The following is a 16384-nucleotide window of genomic DNA, read 5'->3' on the forward strand; positions in this document are numbered from 1 at the left end:
TATTGGATTACCATTGGAAATTTAATCATAAAGAATTTTAAAATTATCATTTGGCCTAAAGGAAAGGTAACCAGATGTATTGTGGAGTTATTTGAGATATATTATTTTTGTGATTATGCTTCTGTAACAAAATTGTCAGACGGTATTTTTTAGAAATAGTTATTGTTATTAGATGATATTTTTTTTGAATATTTTGCATTTCTATAATGTTATGTTTAAGTGAGAAGAGATTCTGGGCTTTTTTAAAACAATCTTTGAGATTGTTATTTTTTTGCCCGCTGTTAAGTGATGAATGCAATTGCTTTCACGATTTATAGTGAAATGCAATATATTCTGAAAACAGCAAAAAAATGGCAAAAAATTGTTTTTGGAAAATATGTACTGTATTATAAAATGTTTTATTAAATATTAATACTTTTTCTTTTTTTTCAGATTGAGAAAGAAATTTTCGAAAAATAAAACCATTTTTTCAAGCAATTTCAAAAAAAATTTAAATTGATAATTAAATTTTTGGGTGGGTCAGGTAAGTCAGAAATTTGATGGTCCCTTTTTTCCACTTCTCCTCAAACAGATTTTCAGTATTTCGTTATTAATCCCTCAATGACCTTGTAATGTGGTAATAGTTTTTTAGTGTTTTTTAAAAAAAAAAAAAAAATACGCTTACCGTACGCGTACGGTAAAAAAAAAAAAGTTTTTAAGAACATTTTTTAAAAAGTTGAGAGGTAAGGTTGGGTCTTAAAAGAGCCGTTGTGTTCATGCAGGGACAGAGGAAAGGAAGAATGGGAATATTAGCTGGTAGGACAAATGTGCTGGTCTATTCTGTTGTTAATTAGGGGAACACTGGTCTCCCCACGAACAATTAGACCATGGCAATTTGAGCACCGCATTGTAACCCTCGCAAATCGATGGTTAGTTTCCAGAGGACCAGAAAAAGGTGAATCTCCCCCCACAGATGAAGGGCTCAGCTGAGCTGCCGAAGATGGACTCGGCTGAGCTGCTGTGGATGTGCTTGGTCGACTTACTGAAGGGTTTCCTCCAGTATGTCGAGCATGTGTCCTAGGGTGTACATCCTCAAGGTGTCTTAACACAGTGTGATTCCCGAAGGAATACTTCTTGTTAGGATTACCTCTAGAAAGTACACGCTGGCAAAGCTTGCAAGTCACTAAAGCAGCATTTACTTTTTTCTGGCCCTCAGGAAATGTAAAATACTCCCATATAAAAGAGCTCTTCTGTTTCCTCTTTCTCTGCCTGATGGTGGTGCTGCTAGCCTCACTCTCAGAAGAGGAGTGCTGGTCTGCCATCGTATCCCAAAGACAACTCAGCTCCTTCTCCTAAGGGATCACAAGCAGGAATGAGGGGAATGGGTGTGGTGTAGGAGAGTTCTAGAACTGAAAGTACTTTAAACCAATCAAAAGTTTTGTTTCTTGATCACATGACCCACCGTGCGCGTACGTTACGCTTACGGAGCGCTTACGGAGCGCTTACGGTGCGCTTACGGTAAAAGTACGCATGCGCGTATAAAAGACACGCGCACGCGCGCATGCGCATAACAGGCACGCCCCAACACTTCCACGTAACGTACGCGTGTAATGTATGCGCTTACGCGCCGCGTACGCAGTACGCACGTCTACGTACATTGCGTAACCATACGCAAAAAGAGTAGAAATATTACGTACATTACGCAAAACGTACGCTTACCGTACGCGCATGTAAAAAAAAAAAAAAAAAGAATCACTATGTTATACTAATATATCTTACCTGTTTGGTAAAAAAAAAAATGAGAAAAAATAATATATTGCAGAATTTTTAAAATGTAAGCATAGTGTTTAAAGAGAATATAAAGTAAAAATAAAAAGAGGTAAAAAACCTTGCAAAAAAAAAATAAAAATCACACGTTTAATATAAGAATTTGTATTTAAAAAAACCATACAAAATCACTGAAGAAACCATGGGTTTCACACACGTTATAGGTAAGAATTAGCATTTAAAAAACCATACAAATTCACTGAAAAAACCATCGGTTTCACACACGTTATAGTTAGGAATTAGCATTTAAAAAACCTTGCAAATTCAGTGAAAAAACCATGGGTTTCACACACGTTATAGTTAGGAATTAGCATTTAAAAACCCTTGCAAATTCAGTGAAAAAACCATGGGTTTCACACATGTTATAGTTAGGAATTGGCATTTAAAAAACCTTGCAAATTCAGTCAAAAAACCATAGGTTTCACACACGTTATAGTTAGCTGGACATTTCACTCGTAAAAAACCAATGAAATTTCCCCGTTATAGTTAGTTAAGCTAACTATAACTCGCGCACCCGCAATCCACTGCTGATGACGTCACATATTACATCACTCATGACATGGTCAGTGACATCACTGATGACATCACTGATGACATCTCAAATGACATCACTGATGACATCATCCTTGTGACAGAGTGGCAGACCTCCTCTCACCCTAATATAACCTTTGAAACACACATTCAAAAATAGAGACTATTATTTTCAAAAAAATGGACATACCAATACCAGTTACAACAACCTCTTGAGTAATTCTAAGATCCACATACACATCCACTCATTCACGAACAGTCCTGTACAGTCACTCATACATGTACTCACTCATCATATGTACTCATACACCTATACATCCTGCTACACAATGCCACTCATCCACAGAGTTACTGACACACATACTCACTCATGAAAATAAAGAATCAAACATAGATTTATTTGCATATACAGTTATACACACACCACCACACTTACTTCTACAGAAACTTACACATACTTAGGCCTTATGTAGGTGGGCTGGCATTTACCACTTCATAAATACCGAATCATACCGATCCGGTATTTATGAAGTGGTAAATGCTATGTAGGTAATTGGTCGGTAAATATTACCGATTCGGAAAAATTCGGTAATTACCGAATCGGTATTTACCGATTCGGTAATGAGGCATACCTTCCCATTGATGGGAAGGTATGCCTCATTACCGAATCGGTAAATACCGATTCGGTAATGGGGGAGCACATGCAAGGGTGGCAGGGTGTCACATTGACACCCTATTGCACCCCTGATTCGGCCATGTGTGCACATGTGGCACACATACATGCCCTGAGGGCATGTGTGTCTGCCACATTGCACACATCTACGGGCAAAATATTGCATTTACACACATATTCATCATTTACCACCAACTATTAGTTGGTGGTAAATAACGAATCCCCACACACACCACACAGTCCCCCTACATCTCATTTCTGTATTCGGAATTTACCGAATCGGTAAAATTACCGAATCGGTAATTTTACCGAATCGGTAATTTTACCGATTCGGTAAATTCCGAATACAGAAATTCTCCCCCTACATCTCAAAAGCCAAAATACCGGTCGGTAACGGTATAATTACCGAAAATCGGCCGTTACCGACCGGTATTTGGCTACCTACATGAGGCCCTAAGTCTTTTATACAATCACTTATAGAAACACATACTTATTCATACATGAAATCTTTCAATTTGTCACTCTCACATATACTCACTTATGTACACCAATAGTCACATATACTAGTTTAAAACATATGTAGTTACTCGTTAAGACACTTTTGAGACAGTCATTCACTCACTAACACACCCATACACACACTCATCCACCCATACAGTCCTGCACACATGCTGTCTTCAACACATACAAACAGTGAGTCACTCATTCATGCACCAATGCACTACGTAATACCCCCCACCGAACCATGCAGACACTCAGACACTCATACTGATACTCAAAAAACCAGCTAATAACCTATATAGACACTCATGTAGCTACTCACCAACCCATGCAGCCACTTATACACAAAGTGAGAGACTGATACAGATATTTACATATTTAAACATTACTCACTAAGCCATGTATTCACTATGATACACTTAATCAGTCAGTTACACAATCAATTTTTCAAAAACAAATCATCCATTTAGACACTTATATACCCATTTATTCTTCCATCGACCTTGAGATATACATATATAAAACATATTTAATTTTCAGAAAAATACACATTCACTGGATGATGTCATCAGTGATGTCATTTGAGATGTCATCAGTGATGTCATGAGTGATGTCACTGACCATGTCATGAGTGATGTAATATGTGACGTCATCAGCAGTGGATTGCGGGTGCGCGAGTTATAGTTAGCTTAACTAACTATAACGGGGAAATTTCATTGGTTTTTTACGAGTGAAATGTCCAGCTAACTATAACGTGTGTGAAACCTATGGTTTTCTCACTGAATTTGCAAGGTTTTTTAAATGCTAATTCCTAACTATAACGTGTGTGAAACCCATGGTTTTTTCACTGAATATATATATAAATATGCTTCTTGCCTTGGTTTCCACACCCACCTTCTGGATTTATTAGCTATTAAGTTCTTCGAACAAACGCATTTCAGCGTCAGCCTTCGTCAATGTCGACGGGTGCCGTTACTATGTCAACATTGATCTCATGCTGAATTAGTTGCAATGACAAAAGGACACCCACACTCTCAATGTAAAGGGGCACCAATGAATTAGAATAAGACATGCTTATTCTAATTCATTTCATAGGCTGCCTTTTGTAACATCATAGACATGCTCATGATTACACAGTTAACCTTTTCAAATTGTCATGTCACGCAGTTTTCAGCAACAATAAATTCATACATTAACAGTGTGACAATCACGAAGTGACATTGCTCAATGGCTTATTTCATCATAACTTCATTATTTCAACTCGAGGTCCTATTCCCACTGTTTTTATACAAGTGCGTTTCATTTCTGCCTTATATGGGCTTACGCACATATATCTTTATATTACCTTGGATAGGCTATTTGTTGCATGGTAATGACACTATAGCCCACAAATGGGCTCTTCAAATGTAACTGGGTACCCTCTTTCCTCCTATGTATGCCTAGTGTGCTCGTCTGTCTCATGCCCAGGTTTGGGCTACTCCTTCCAACATCATAAGTGAACTGCTTAATCCTCCCTGCTGTTAAGGTCTCCTAGGGACTTTTTTTTTTTTTCTTCATTTTTTTATTGAGCATGATCTGTAGTATTCATTCAAACATTTTCTTTAAAAAAAGAATAAATTCTTAATGAGACAAAAGTACATCAGGAAAAAGAACAGAATCATTACAGCACAATACATATGCACAGCTGATATAAAAGATAAAATCAATCAATCAATCAATGACATTTATAGAGCGCACTACATACCCGTAGGGTCTCAAGGCGCTGGGGGTGGGGGGGGGTGCCGCTACTGCTCGAACAGCCAGGTCTTCAGCTTCTTCCTGAAGGAGAGGTGGTCTTGGGTCAGGCGCAGGTCGGTCGGGAGGGAGTTCCAGGTCTTGGCGGCCAGGTAGGAGAAGGACCTTCCTCCTGTAGTCGCTCTTCGGATGCGGGGGACGGCGGCGAGGGCGTGGTTGGCTGATCGGAGGTGGCGTTTGGGAGCGTAGAAGTTGATTCGGCTGTTGAGGTAGCTCGGGCCTTGGTCGTGTAGGGCTTTGTGTGCGTGGGTGAGGAGGCGGAAGGTGATTCTTTTGTTGACGGGGAGCCAGTGAAGGTCTCTCAGATGTCCGGAGATGTGGCTGGTTCGTGGGATGTCGAGGATGAGTCTGGCTGAGGCGTTCTGGATCCGCTGGAGTCTCTTCTGGAGCTTGGCGGTGGTACCGGCGTAGAGGGCGTTGCCGTAGTCCAGTCGGCTAGTGACGAGGGCCTGGGTGACGGTCTTCCTGGTCTCGGTGGGGATCCACCAGAAGATCTTCCGTAGCATGCGTAGGATGTTGAAGCACGCCGAGGAGACGTTGTTGACTTGCCTGGTCATGGAGAGGGAGGAGTCCAGGATGAAGCCCAGGTTGCGTGCATGGTCTGTCGGTTTGGGTGCGGTGCCCAGGGCGGGAGGCCACCAGGAGTCGTCCCAGGCGGAGGGTGAGGAGCCCAGGATGAGGACCTCCGTCTTGTCCGAGTTCAGTTTCAGGCGGCTGGTCGTCATCCACTCGGCTACCTCTTTCATCCCTTCGTGCAGGTTGGCTCTGGCGGCGGCGGGGTCGTTGGTCAGGGAGAGGATCAGCTGGGTGTCGTCGGCGTAGGAGATTATGTTGAGGTTGTGTTGGCGTGCGATGGCCGTGAGGGGGCTCATGTAGACGTTGAAGAGGGTGGGGCTCAGAGAGGATCCTTGAGGGACGCCGCAGATGACTTCGGTGGCCTCTGACTTGTACGGTGGTAGACGGACTCTCTGTGTTCTTCCGTCGAGGAAGGAGATGATCCATTCCAGCGCCCTGTCCTGGATTCCGATGTTGCTGAGGCGCTGTACTAGGGTGCGGTGGCAGACAGTGTCGAATGCTGCGGAGAGGTCTAGGAGGATGAGGGCCGCTGTTTCTCCGTTGTCCATCAGGGCTCGGATGTCATCGGTGGCGGCGATGAGGGCGGTCTCGGTGCTGTGATTGGCTCGGAAGCCGGACTGTGAGGGGTCGAGGGATCCATTCGTCTCGAGGAAGGCGGCCATCTGCTTGTTGACGGTCTTCTCGATGACTTTGGCAGGAAACGGGAGGAGCGAGATGGGGCGGTAATTCTTGAGTTCGGTGGGGTCCGCTGTGGGTTTCTTGAGTAGAGCGCTGAGTTCGGCGTGCTTCCAGCTCTCAGGGAAGGTGGCGGTGTCGAAGGATGTGTTGATGATGTCTCACAGGTGGGGTGCGATGACAGCGTCAGCCTTGTTGAAGACGTGGTGAGGGCAGGGGTCGGTCGGTGATCCGGAGTGGATGAAGTTCATTGTGCGGATGGTGTCTTCGGTGCTGATCGGGGTCCAGGCGTGGAGGGTGGTGGTTGGGGGTGGTTGTTCGGTCTTGGTGTGCGTTGGTTGGTTGTTGAAGCTGTTGTGTATGTCCGCGATCTTGTTGTGGAAGTATGAAGCGAGGGAGTTGCAAAGATACAAAGTGAAAATTTACACAGTTTTACATCGTCATATCATGTCGGCCCTTCTTTTATCAGGGGGGAGATCTTACATTGGAGTACCAGTTGGAGATTGGGGCCCAGATCTGGGTACCCCGGGCTCTAGCTTTCCAACCTCTTGTGCTATATATAGCTATCTCCTGCTTATATGTGGCAAGAAATCGACTAAGCCACATCTGAAAGGTGGGTACATTGGGATCTTTCCAACAAGCCGCCAGAATGATACGAAAGACGGCAGTGCCCAGGAAGACAATCCTCTGTTCCTCCAAACTGTACCCTAAGGATTCGTCATAACCTAGAAGAAATAGGGTAGCTGAGGATCTAAAATTCCGCCCGAATATTTGAGTCCAAAATCCTCCAATCAATGTTTGTAAATTATCTAGTTTCGGACATTCGGCAAACATATGAATTAAATTTGCCTGTCCCTGTCTACATCTGGGGCAGCAATCATCTACTCGCATTCCCCAGGTGAAAAGTTTAGCCGGAGTAAAATACAGGTTGTAAATAGTTTTAAAATATTGTGCTTTAAGGTTAGGTGCTAAAAATAATGTTGTGTAAAGAGTTAGGGAATAGTCGATATCTACATCTTGGTTTCCGAGTTTTTGTGCCCAGGATCTCTCAACACGATCTATATCGTCATTAGAGGATTGAGAAAATATATCATATAAAGTACCTATCCTAGTAGCTCGCTTCTCAATAATAGAGAAAAAATAAAAACTATCTAAATTAATATTAAGTTTAGAGTTACAGATATTGGTAAAGACTTGGAAATATTTTAGATAATCTGTGGATGGAATATCAAATCTCTGTTGTAGTCCCTCAAAAGATGGAATAACATTCTGTCCAAAAAAATGACCAAGTGTATATATGCCTAAATTCTCCCATCTCCTAGAGACATTATCTATCAAAAATGATGAAATGATCTTACTGTGCCAAAGAGAGGTGTATCTTGTTATTTTAGGTATACCTAGTTGTTTGGAGGCAAGTTTCCAGATTTTCCATGCGTCTCCAATCGCCTTAAACTTGGTCTTTTTGTAATAGGATGCTTCAAGTTGTTTCAAAAATAGCCCTTGACATTTATCCCCCAGTCCAAGTTCAAAAATAGAAGGAATATAGGAGTCTGTGTTGGGTAGATTGGACGGTTTGACTTTAAAGAACAGGCCCATTTGTTGGAGTAGTGTCGCCCAGAGATAAAATGTCAAGTTCGGGATACCAAGGCCGCCTCTATGTAGGGGGAGGGTTAATAATGGTAATGCTCTCCTTATTTTACCATAGTTCCATATAAATTTAGATATTGTGGAATCAAAGATTTTAACAATGATACCGTCGGCCATCAATGGAATAGCCCGGAATAGATAGAGTATTCTAGGAAATATGCTCATTTTAATATAATTCGCTCTGCCTATTATTGAAAGATGTAGATTATCTACCCTCTTACGATCTGTTTTTACTACCTTGATCAAAGGATCATAATTAAGCCGGTTAATCTCTTTTACCTCAGGAGAAATATTTACACCGAGATAGGTTGCATTTTTGACTTTATAGGGACTTTCATATATAGTATTATTTGTACATAAAACCATGGTTTTGTCTCTGTTAAGTGAGTAGCCAGAATAGAATCCAAAAACCTGGGTTATTTGTTCTATTTCTGCTACTGCATCAGCCGGTTTGGTTGTAAGCACGGCAATGTCGTCGGCGTATGCCAATATTTTAGTAGAATATGAACCCACCTTAACTGGTTGTATTTGGGGAGAGTTAAGAAGCTTTAAAATGAAAGGATTAATCACTAGGGCAAATAATATCGGGGAACAAGGACAGCCCTGCCTAGTGCCTCTTTGTACCTCTACAAACTCTGACTCAAAGCCTTCAATGGATAGTTTAGCCCTAGGGCTGATGTACAGGGCTTTTAGGGCTTTGATGAAGCCTGGGCCAAAGTTGTTGTATTCCATAATTTCCCATAAGAACCGCCAAGACACTCGATCAAATGCCTTTTCGGCATCGAGTAAGACCATCGACATCTCTCCCCCCGTGGCGCCCATGATGTCAAATAAGGCAATGGCTCTACGGGTATGGTCAGTTGTTCCTCTCCCAGGGATAAAGCCGTGTTGCCATGGGGATACTAGATGTTCGATGACCCCCCTCATTCGGTTTGCAAGTATCTTGGAGTATAGCTTTGAGTCAGAGTTTATGAGTGAGATAGGTCTATATGAAGATGGAAGCTGGGGGGGTTTCCCCTTTTTTGGGAATATCGCTATATTAGTGTGTTTCCAAGACTCTGGTGTATCTGAGTGATGTTGTATCCCTAGAAACAGGTCTAATAAATAGGGTAGAATCTGTTTGCCCAACACCTTATATAACTCTAGGGGGATCTTGTCAGGACCAGCCGCCTTCCCATTAGCTAGGTCCGACAATGCAGTTTCTAATTCTACCATTGTAATTTCTTTCTCTAATTCTTCTCTACCTCCTCGATCGAGTATTCTAGATAGCTCTGGTTCCGGCAGCCACTCATTGAGAAAGGTTTTCGTGTCTCTTGTAGATAGGTGCTCATTATCATTTTGGTATAGTTTTTGATAATATTTTCGAAAGACATCTACAATATCTTGAGGGGAGGTGTACTGTTGACCCTCATATTCGATATTCTTTATTTTATTGTATGTTTCTTTTTGTCTAGTTTTAAGAGCTAATTGCCTCCCTACTTTTTCCCCTGCTTCATAAATTCTATTTCTATTGGCTTGATATATTTCCGCTGCTTTTTGCGTTAGCGAGCTATTAATTTCTGTTTTTAAAATCAATAATTTTTGCAGTGTATCAGAGGTTGATATTCCTTGCTGAATTTGTTTAGCATGTACTATTTCCAGGTTAATAAGTTCTGCGTTAAGTTGTTTATTAATACTATCCTGAGTTTTCTTACGGTTAGCTACAAACGCTATAGTCTCTCCTCTAATTACTGCCTTAAAACAGTCCCATACACTGAATCTGGGTGCACTATATTGATTACTATCAAAGAAAGATTGAGGACATGATGTAATATGATTAATATAATCTGGGTTAGTAAAAAGCTTTCAGTCAAACGACCATTGGATATTAGGTCTTTTAAAGCTGTCCAATTCAAAAATTAACGTAAGTGCGTTGTGGTCAGAGATGGTTTTGGGGTCTTTAATTATGTCTATTAGGGCTGTCTTATGTATTGATGTCATAATGTAGTCTAATCGAACATACTTGTTGTGGGGATAGGAATAATAGGTGAAGCCGTTATCATTCTGCCTCAAAATGTCCCAAGTATCCCTCAAGTCATGACTATCCATCAGACAGGATACTGCCCTGTAGACTTTGAGTTTCCGGCCACTATAATTCTGTGGGAGTCTGTTGTTTACTAGGTTTTCAATATTTATGTTAAAATCCCCACACAGGATAAGTGGGCCGGCCCAAGAAGCCAGTTCTAATTCAAGTTCGATAAAGAGTTGTGGGTCATCCAAATTAGAGCCATAGAGTGAACAAATGGTTATATCCGATTCTAGTTGAACCACAGCCCACCTACCATGTTTGTCGGCAAGTCGGCGTCTAGGTCTCCCCAAACTGGGTTTTGCCAAAATAGCGACCCCCCGTATTTTAGACGTTTGTGATGTTGCTGCTATCAAATTATATCCAGGAATTTTTAATAAATTTTTATCACATCCAGCTATGTGGGTCTCCTGAATACAGAGGATGTCAACAGGGTCCTGACGTAACAGTTGAAAAAGTTGGGCCCTTTTTCTCCCATCATTGAGACCCGCTACGTTCCAACATCGCAATTTTACTCTCCCCATTCAAAACTATTCCCCATTGGACCGGTACCATCAATGTTAAATAATTTGCACCACCACCAGCCAACTTTAAATTCGATATTTACATTGATATTCCTCTCCCCGTTCTGATTAATCAAAATACTTAATATAGGACTCCAATCGCTTAAAGAAATTAGAGTAACCAAAAAGCCTTTAAAGTTTCTTATGCTACAGATCAAGCTCATTTCTGCAATTTTGTCCCCCGTTATCCCCTCCCCCCTCCCCCTCCCCCTCCCCCTCCCGCTCCCTACAAACCCCTGCGACCCCCCCACCCTCCCCCACCCGTAATGTGAGGCAATTAGACTCTATAAGAGTCTTTAGTGATGGAGAGACGCTCCCAAACCAGATTTAGACTGAAAAATAACATTGAAAACATAGAAAGAGAGAAAAAAAAAAAAAGGAAGAAAACAAAAAGATAATAAGGAAGATATAGAGAGGCATATAGAGGCATATAGAGACGAATTGATCTAATGTATCTTTGTATCTTTGTATCTATATGAAATCTCAGTAATGTCCAATACGCTCTCTATTCTCCTCTCCCTATTCATCAAGTCCAGCTTCCAAGTTCTTTGTTCTCTGTTTTCAGTATTTCTCAACATCGCTAGTAGGCCATTAAGTGAGACTATCTAAAAATTCTTTGGCTTTTATTTCCGAAGTGAAAAATTTGGTCTGGCCATTGTATAGAACTTTCAGTTTGGCTGGGTTGTTAAGATAGACTAGTGCATTCTTCTCCATAAAGGGTTTGATAAGTTGTCGCAGGCGCCACCTCCTTTCCACCGTAGTGTGGCAAAAATCCGGTCTCACAAAATAGGAAATGGAGTCCCTAGTCCGTCGAGCTTCTGGCCTGACTCTATCTGAAATAGCTTGTCGAAGAAGAAAGTTTCCAAAAAATACAAGGACTGCTCGTGGATAATTTTCTTGCTTCCTAGTGGGTTTCAAGGTGATTGGAATTCTGTGCACCCGTTGCACCTCAAGCTCCCAGTTCCATGCAGAGAGCTCAGGAAGTGTATCTTTAAAAAGTTGGACGATGAAGGCTCGAATATCAGTACCTTCAATATTTTCAGGTATTCCGAGGACGAGTAGGTTGTTACGTCATAAGCGATTCTCCATGTCCTCGAGCTTCCATCTGACGTCACTTAATTCTGCTTCATGTAGTTCAACTTGTTCCTGTGTGGCTGTAGCCTCAGCCTCATTAATGACTATACGGTCTTCAATTTCTGTCATTCTGGTGTTGAAGGTATTAACTGATCTTGACAATTTACGCACTACACCCTGAACCTTATGTAGAGCTAATTGTGCTTTGCGTCCATCCCTTGATGTTTCTTCTCGATGGGAGGCGATAGCCTGGAGGACTGTATCCATCACCGTGGAGAGCGTAGCATCCTGTTGATTTGGAGAGCACCGCTGCGTCGGTCGGGAGCCGGTGGCATGTTCTTGAGACCCCAATGCAATAGGGGGGGGAGTAATCCCAAGTCAACCCCTGGGCCCTTTTCTTCCGTATGGTAGCTCTTTTATTTTCCCTGGATTCTGCCGTTCTCACCTCGTGGTCACTCTCAGTCTCGGAACCAGTGTTAGTTTCATTGTCAAGTTCAGAGTCATCTGACCATCTCGCGTCTTCTATCCCTTCTGATATTGAGTAGAAGTCTGAGGGATTCCTGTCAGTGTCGGTAGGATCGGGGGTTATCTCGTCTCCATCGGTTGTCTCCTTGCCATCAGGAGCCTCCAGCAAATCTCCCAGATTTTTTGAAGTGGCTCTAAGATCTGCTGTCCCCAGATCACTCTCTAGCACATTGCATATAGGCTGGTATTGCCCTCCTAGGGACTTTGATTGCAGATCAATGATAAAGTGTGATTCTAGTCTCCTCAAGCACTTCTCTCTATTGCCCCCTTTTATGTTCTTTGGGACGTGATCTAGACTAAAATATTGTAAAAGTGACCTGTTACTCTTGTGGTGACTCACAAAGTGGTGTGCAACTGGGTAACTAGTGTCTACGCTTGTAATGGCTCTTTGATGCTCCAGGATCCTCTTTTTAACTGGATTTATTGTGCTGCCCACCTAACGTAAGTCACATGGGCAGACCAAACAGTATACCACATACGGGTTACTGCATGTCAACAATTTAGTTTTTTTCTCTCTTTGTCAGTCCCACTTATCTTATACGTGGTGACCCTTTTGCTGGTAGCACAAGCCCTACATTTCCCACATGGGAAAGACCCACAGAGGCTTTGTAAGCCTGATTCTGGTCTTATAGCCTCCAGATGACTTTCCTCCAGGTGATCTTTTATATACCTTGATCTTCTGAATGTTATTCTAGGTTCTAATGATAGATCTCTCCCTATTGTGGTGTCGGTCTTTAATATTCTCCAATTCCTATGTAGGATGGCTCTAATCTTGTGCACTGCATTCGAGTAGCCAGTGATCATCCTAAACTTGTTATCAGTGGTTCCCTCTTTTTGTTGTGCACAATCACTTTGTAAAAGTTTTCTTCTTTCCTTTCCTACAGCCTTTAGCTCCGCTTTTCTCAATGTTTTCTGCAGATATCCCCTTGCTTAGAAGCATGAAATACTCTCTTGAGCTGCCTGTACATAATCCTCTTCTCTTGAGCTGTTTTTCTTGATCTGCAGCAATTCCACATAGGGGATGCTTTGGATCAAATTCATTGGGTGGCTACTTTTCCCATGCAGAACTGAGTTTCCTGCCATTTTCTTCCTATATAGGGCTGTATGAATTTTATTCCATTTAACAAACACCCTCAAACCAGGAAATTCACCTGTTCGGTGCTCAGTTCTCCAGTGAATTATAAATTCAGCTCATTGTCATTGAGGGAGGAGATATATTGATTGGCCGATTCATTCGACCCTCTCCAAATTATGAAGAGATCATCAATATGTCTCCTCCAGCAGACAATTTGTCCACCCATTCATCCATTGTATCGGCCCAGGCCCACTAATACATTCGCGTAACTGGGAGTGAAGCAGGTGCCCATCGCCGTTCCCTGTATCTGCTTATATCTCTGCTCCTGGAAAAGAAAGATGTTATTGTTTAAGTAGAATGTAATGAATTCAATTAACATGTTATTATGCTCCAGGAACCTCAGAGGACGTCCTTTAGAAGGTACTTAATCGCCTCCAGTCCATCCGTGTGCCTGATACTCGTGTATAAGCTCAAAACATCCAGAGAGATCATAACGAAATCTGTTTCCCACTCAATTCCTTGGATTTGTCTTTAAAAAATCCTTCGTGTCACGGGTGTATGATGGCAGTTGTAGGACTAGAATAATCCACATATCTGGATAAATTCTCCGTCACTGACCATGTCATAAGTGATGTAATATGTGAGGTCATAAGCAGTGCATTGTAGGGGCCAGAGTTATAGTTAACTCAGCTAACTATAACGGCGGAATTTATTTGGTTTTGTATGAGTAAAATCTGAACCTAACTATAACATCCTCGTAACCTTTGTTTGTTTGTGTGAATTTCTAAGGTTTTTATAGTTCTATTTGCTAACTATAACATCCCTGTAACCTTTGGTTTTCTCAGTGAATTTCTCAGTTTAAAAAAAAATGCTAATTCCTAACTTTAACGTACATGTAACCTTTCTTTTTTTTAGTACATTTCTAAGGTTTTTTAACTGGCAGTCACGTTTGCAGAGTGGTGGAGAAAAGGGGCTGTGCTTCTAACCAGCTCTCAGGAATTCCACTACATAGGACTTAAGGAGGTACAAGGAGAGCTTCTTGGCCCCCATGGTCCCTCTGGAGCCAAGGTGACTTTATCAGACTTTATTGGACTTTGTTCCCCAACTAGTAGTGTGCCGGAAAGCACATTTACAGAGTAGGGGAGCAAGCAGGTATGGCCTCTGACGACTTCTCAGCAATCCCAGAGATATCCTTGGGGGCCAACTACCCCTCCTATTATCTCTAGTAAGTCCCACACAGCAGGATTGCTGAGTTCTGATAGCAGGCCATGCCCCCTTTCTCCACCACTCCACAGACCTGCCTCCTGGCGCACTCTTGGCTGGGGTATGAGTACCTTTGCTGCTGGGGTCCTTAGGGGCCAACTATCCTACCTGGTACCACCAGTAAGCCCTTCACAGTGGGATTGCTGAGAAGTTGACACAGGCCACGCTCCCTTTCTCCACCACTCTACAAAGGCATTCCCTGGCACGCTCTTGGTTTGGGGTGAAGTCCCATTGCCTCTTGACGGTCCTTGGGGGCCAACTAGCCCTCCTCTCACCTTTTGTAAGCCACCCACAACTGGATTTCTGAGAGGTGGTCAGAGTCCAGGCCCCCTTTCTCTACCACTCTGCAAATGTGCCTCCTGGCACACTTCTGCTTGAGGGATGAAGTCCACTTTAGTCCTGAGGCCCTCAGGATACAAAGGGACCTCATTGCTCCACCAGCAGGGCACTGACAGGCGAGCTTGCAGAGTGGTGGAAAATTGGGCATGGCCTCAGACCACCGCTCAGCAATCCCACTGTGTGGGGCTTACTGGAGCTAACAGGTGGGCTAGTTGGCCGCTAAGGACCCTTAGGAGCGAAGGGGACTTCATCCCCCAACCAAGACCGCATCAGGATGCTCATTTGCAGAGTAATGGACATAGGAGGCAGGGCCTCCAGGAGGTTGCCGGCTTCTGATTTGTTTTCTATTTTGGGACGAGAGGCTGTGCAGCCCCCCTTCCCTTGATCCTTTTGGGCTAGGCTAGATAGATAGATAGATAGATAGATAGATAGATAGATAGATAGATAGATAGATAGATAGATAGATAGATAGATAGATAGATAGATAGACAAGGCAGGCAGGCAAGAAAAAGAGAGATAGAAAGATAGATAGATAGATAGATAGATAGATAGATAGATAGATAGATAGATAGATAGATAGATAGATAGATAGATATACAGACATGCCTTCGAAATAAATAATATCAGAATCATTGCAAAAACACCCTTACATTAAAATGTTTTGTATGATATTACAAGATTTTAGCATGGTAATATGTTGAGCAATGTTTCCCATTGCCAATCTTGTAATGATTTTTGTTGGTACTGCATCCGCCGGGGGATTGGAGGTCGATTCAATATAATATGTTTCGAAATTACTCATGTAGGCCTAATTCAATGACGCTTGTCTTGCTCTATTCATTGCAGAATACAGCAAGGGCAGTTTCTTAATTTGAGTGGGGGGCAGTGCCCATACCCCCTTTTTTGCCTCCATTATTTTTCTAATTAAATAATTGGCTCCTACCTACTGCAGAAACAATCACCCAGCATACTTTCTAATCCTCACTCTGTGTGAGGGTCAGGCAGTTGCAGAAGATAGGCATGTGCACTTACTGCACATGTGCCATGTTGCAGGTTTTTCAGGGCTGGGGTGACTTCAGCCGTAGTTTGAATCGCCAGCCAGGATACAGTGCCACTCCTCCTGCAGCCTGTGATTTTCCAAGTTTGTGTTTCAATCAGTGAGGGTTCACCTTTCCCAGCTCGTCACGCCATTGGGTGGATCAGCAAGCCTCACTGTCCCCGCCCTACTGTGACGTGTTGGGAACGGGCGGCTGTAGTGGACGCAGAAGTTAGAGATG

This window comes from Triturus cristatus, chromosome 11 (assembly GCF_964204655.1).
Source record: "Triturus cristatus chromosome 11, aTriCri1.1, whole genome shotgun sequence".
Classification (NCBI taxonomy): Eukaryota; Metazoa; Chordata; class Amphibia; order Caudata; family Salamandridae; genus Triturus; species Triturus cristatus.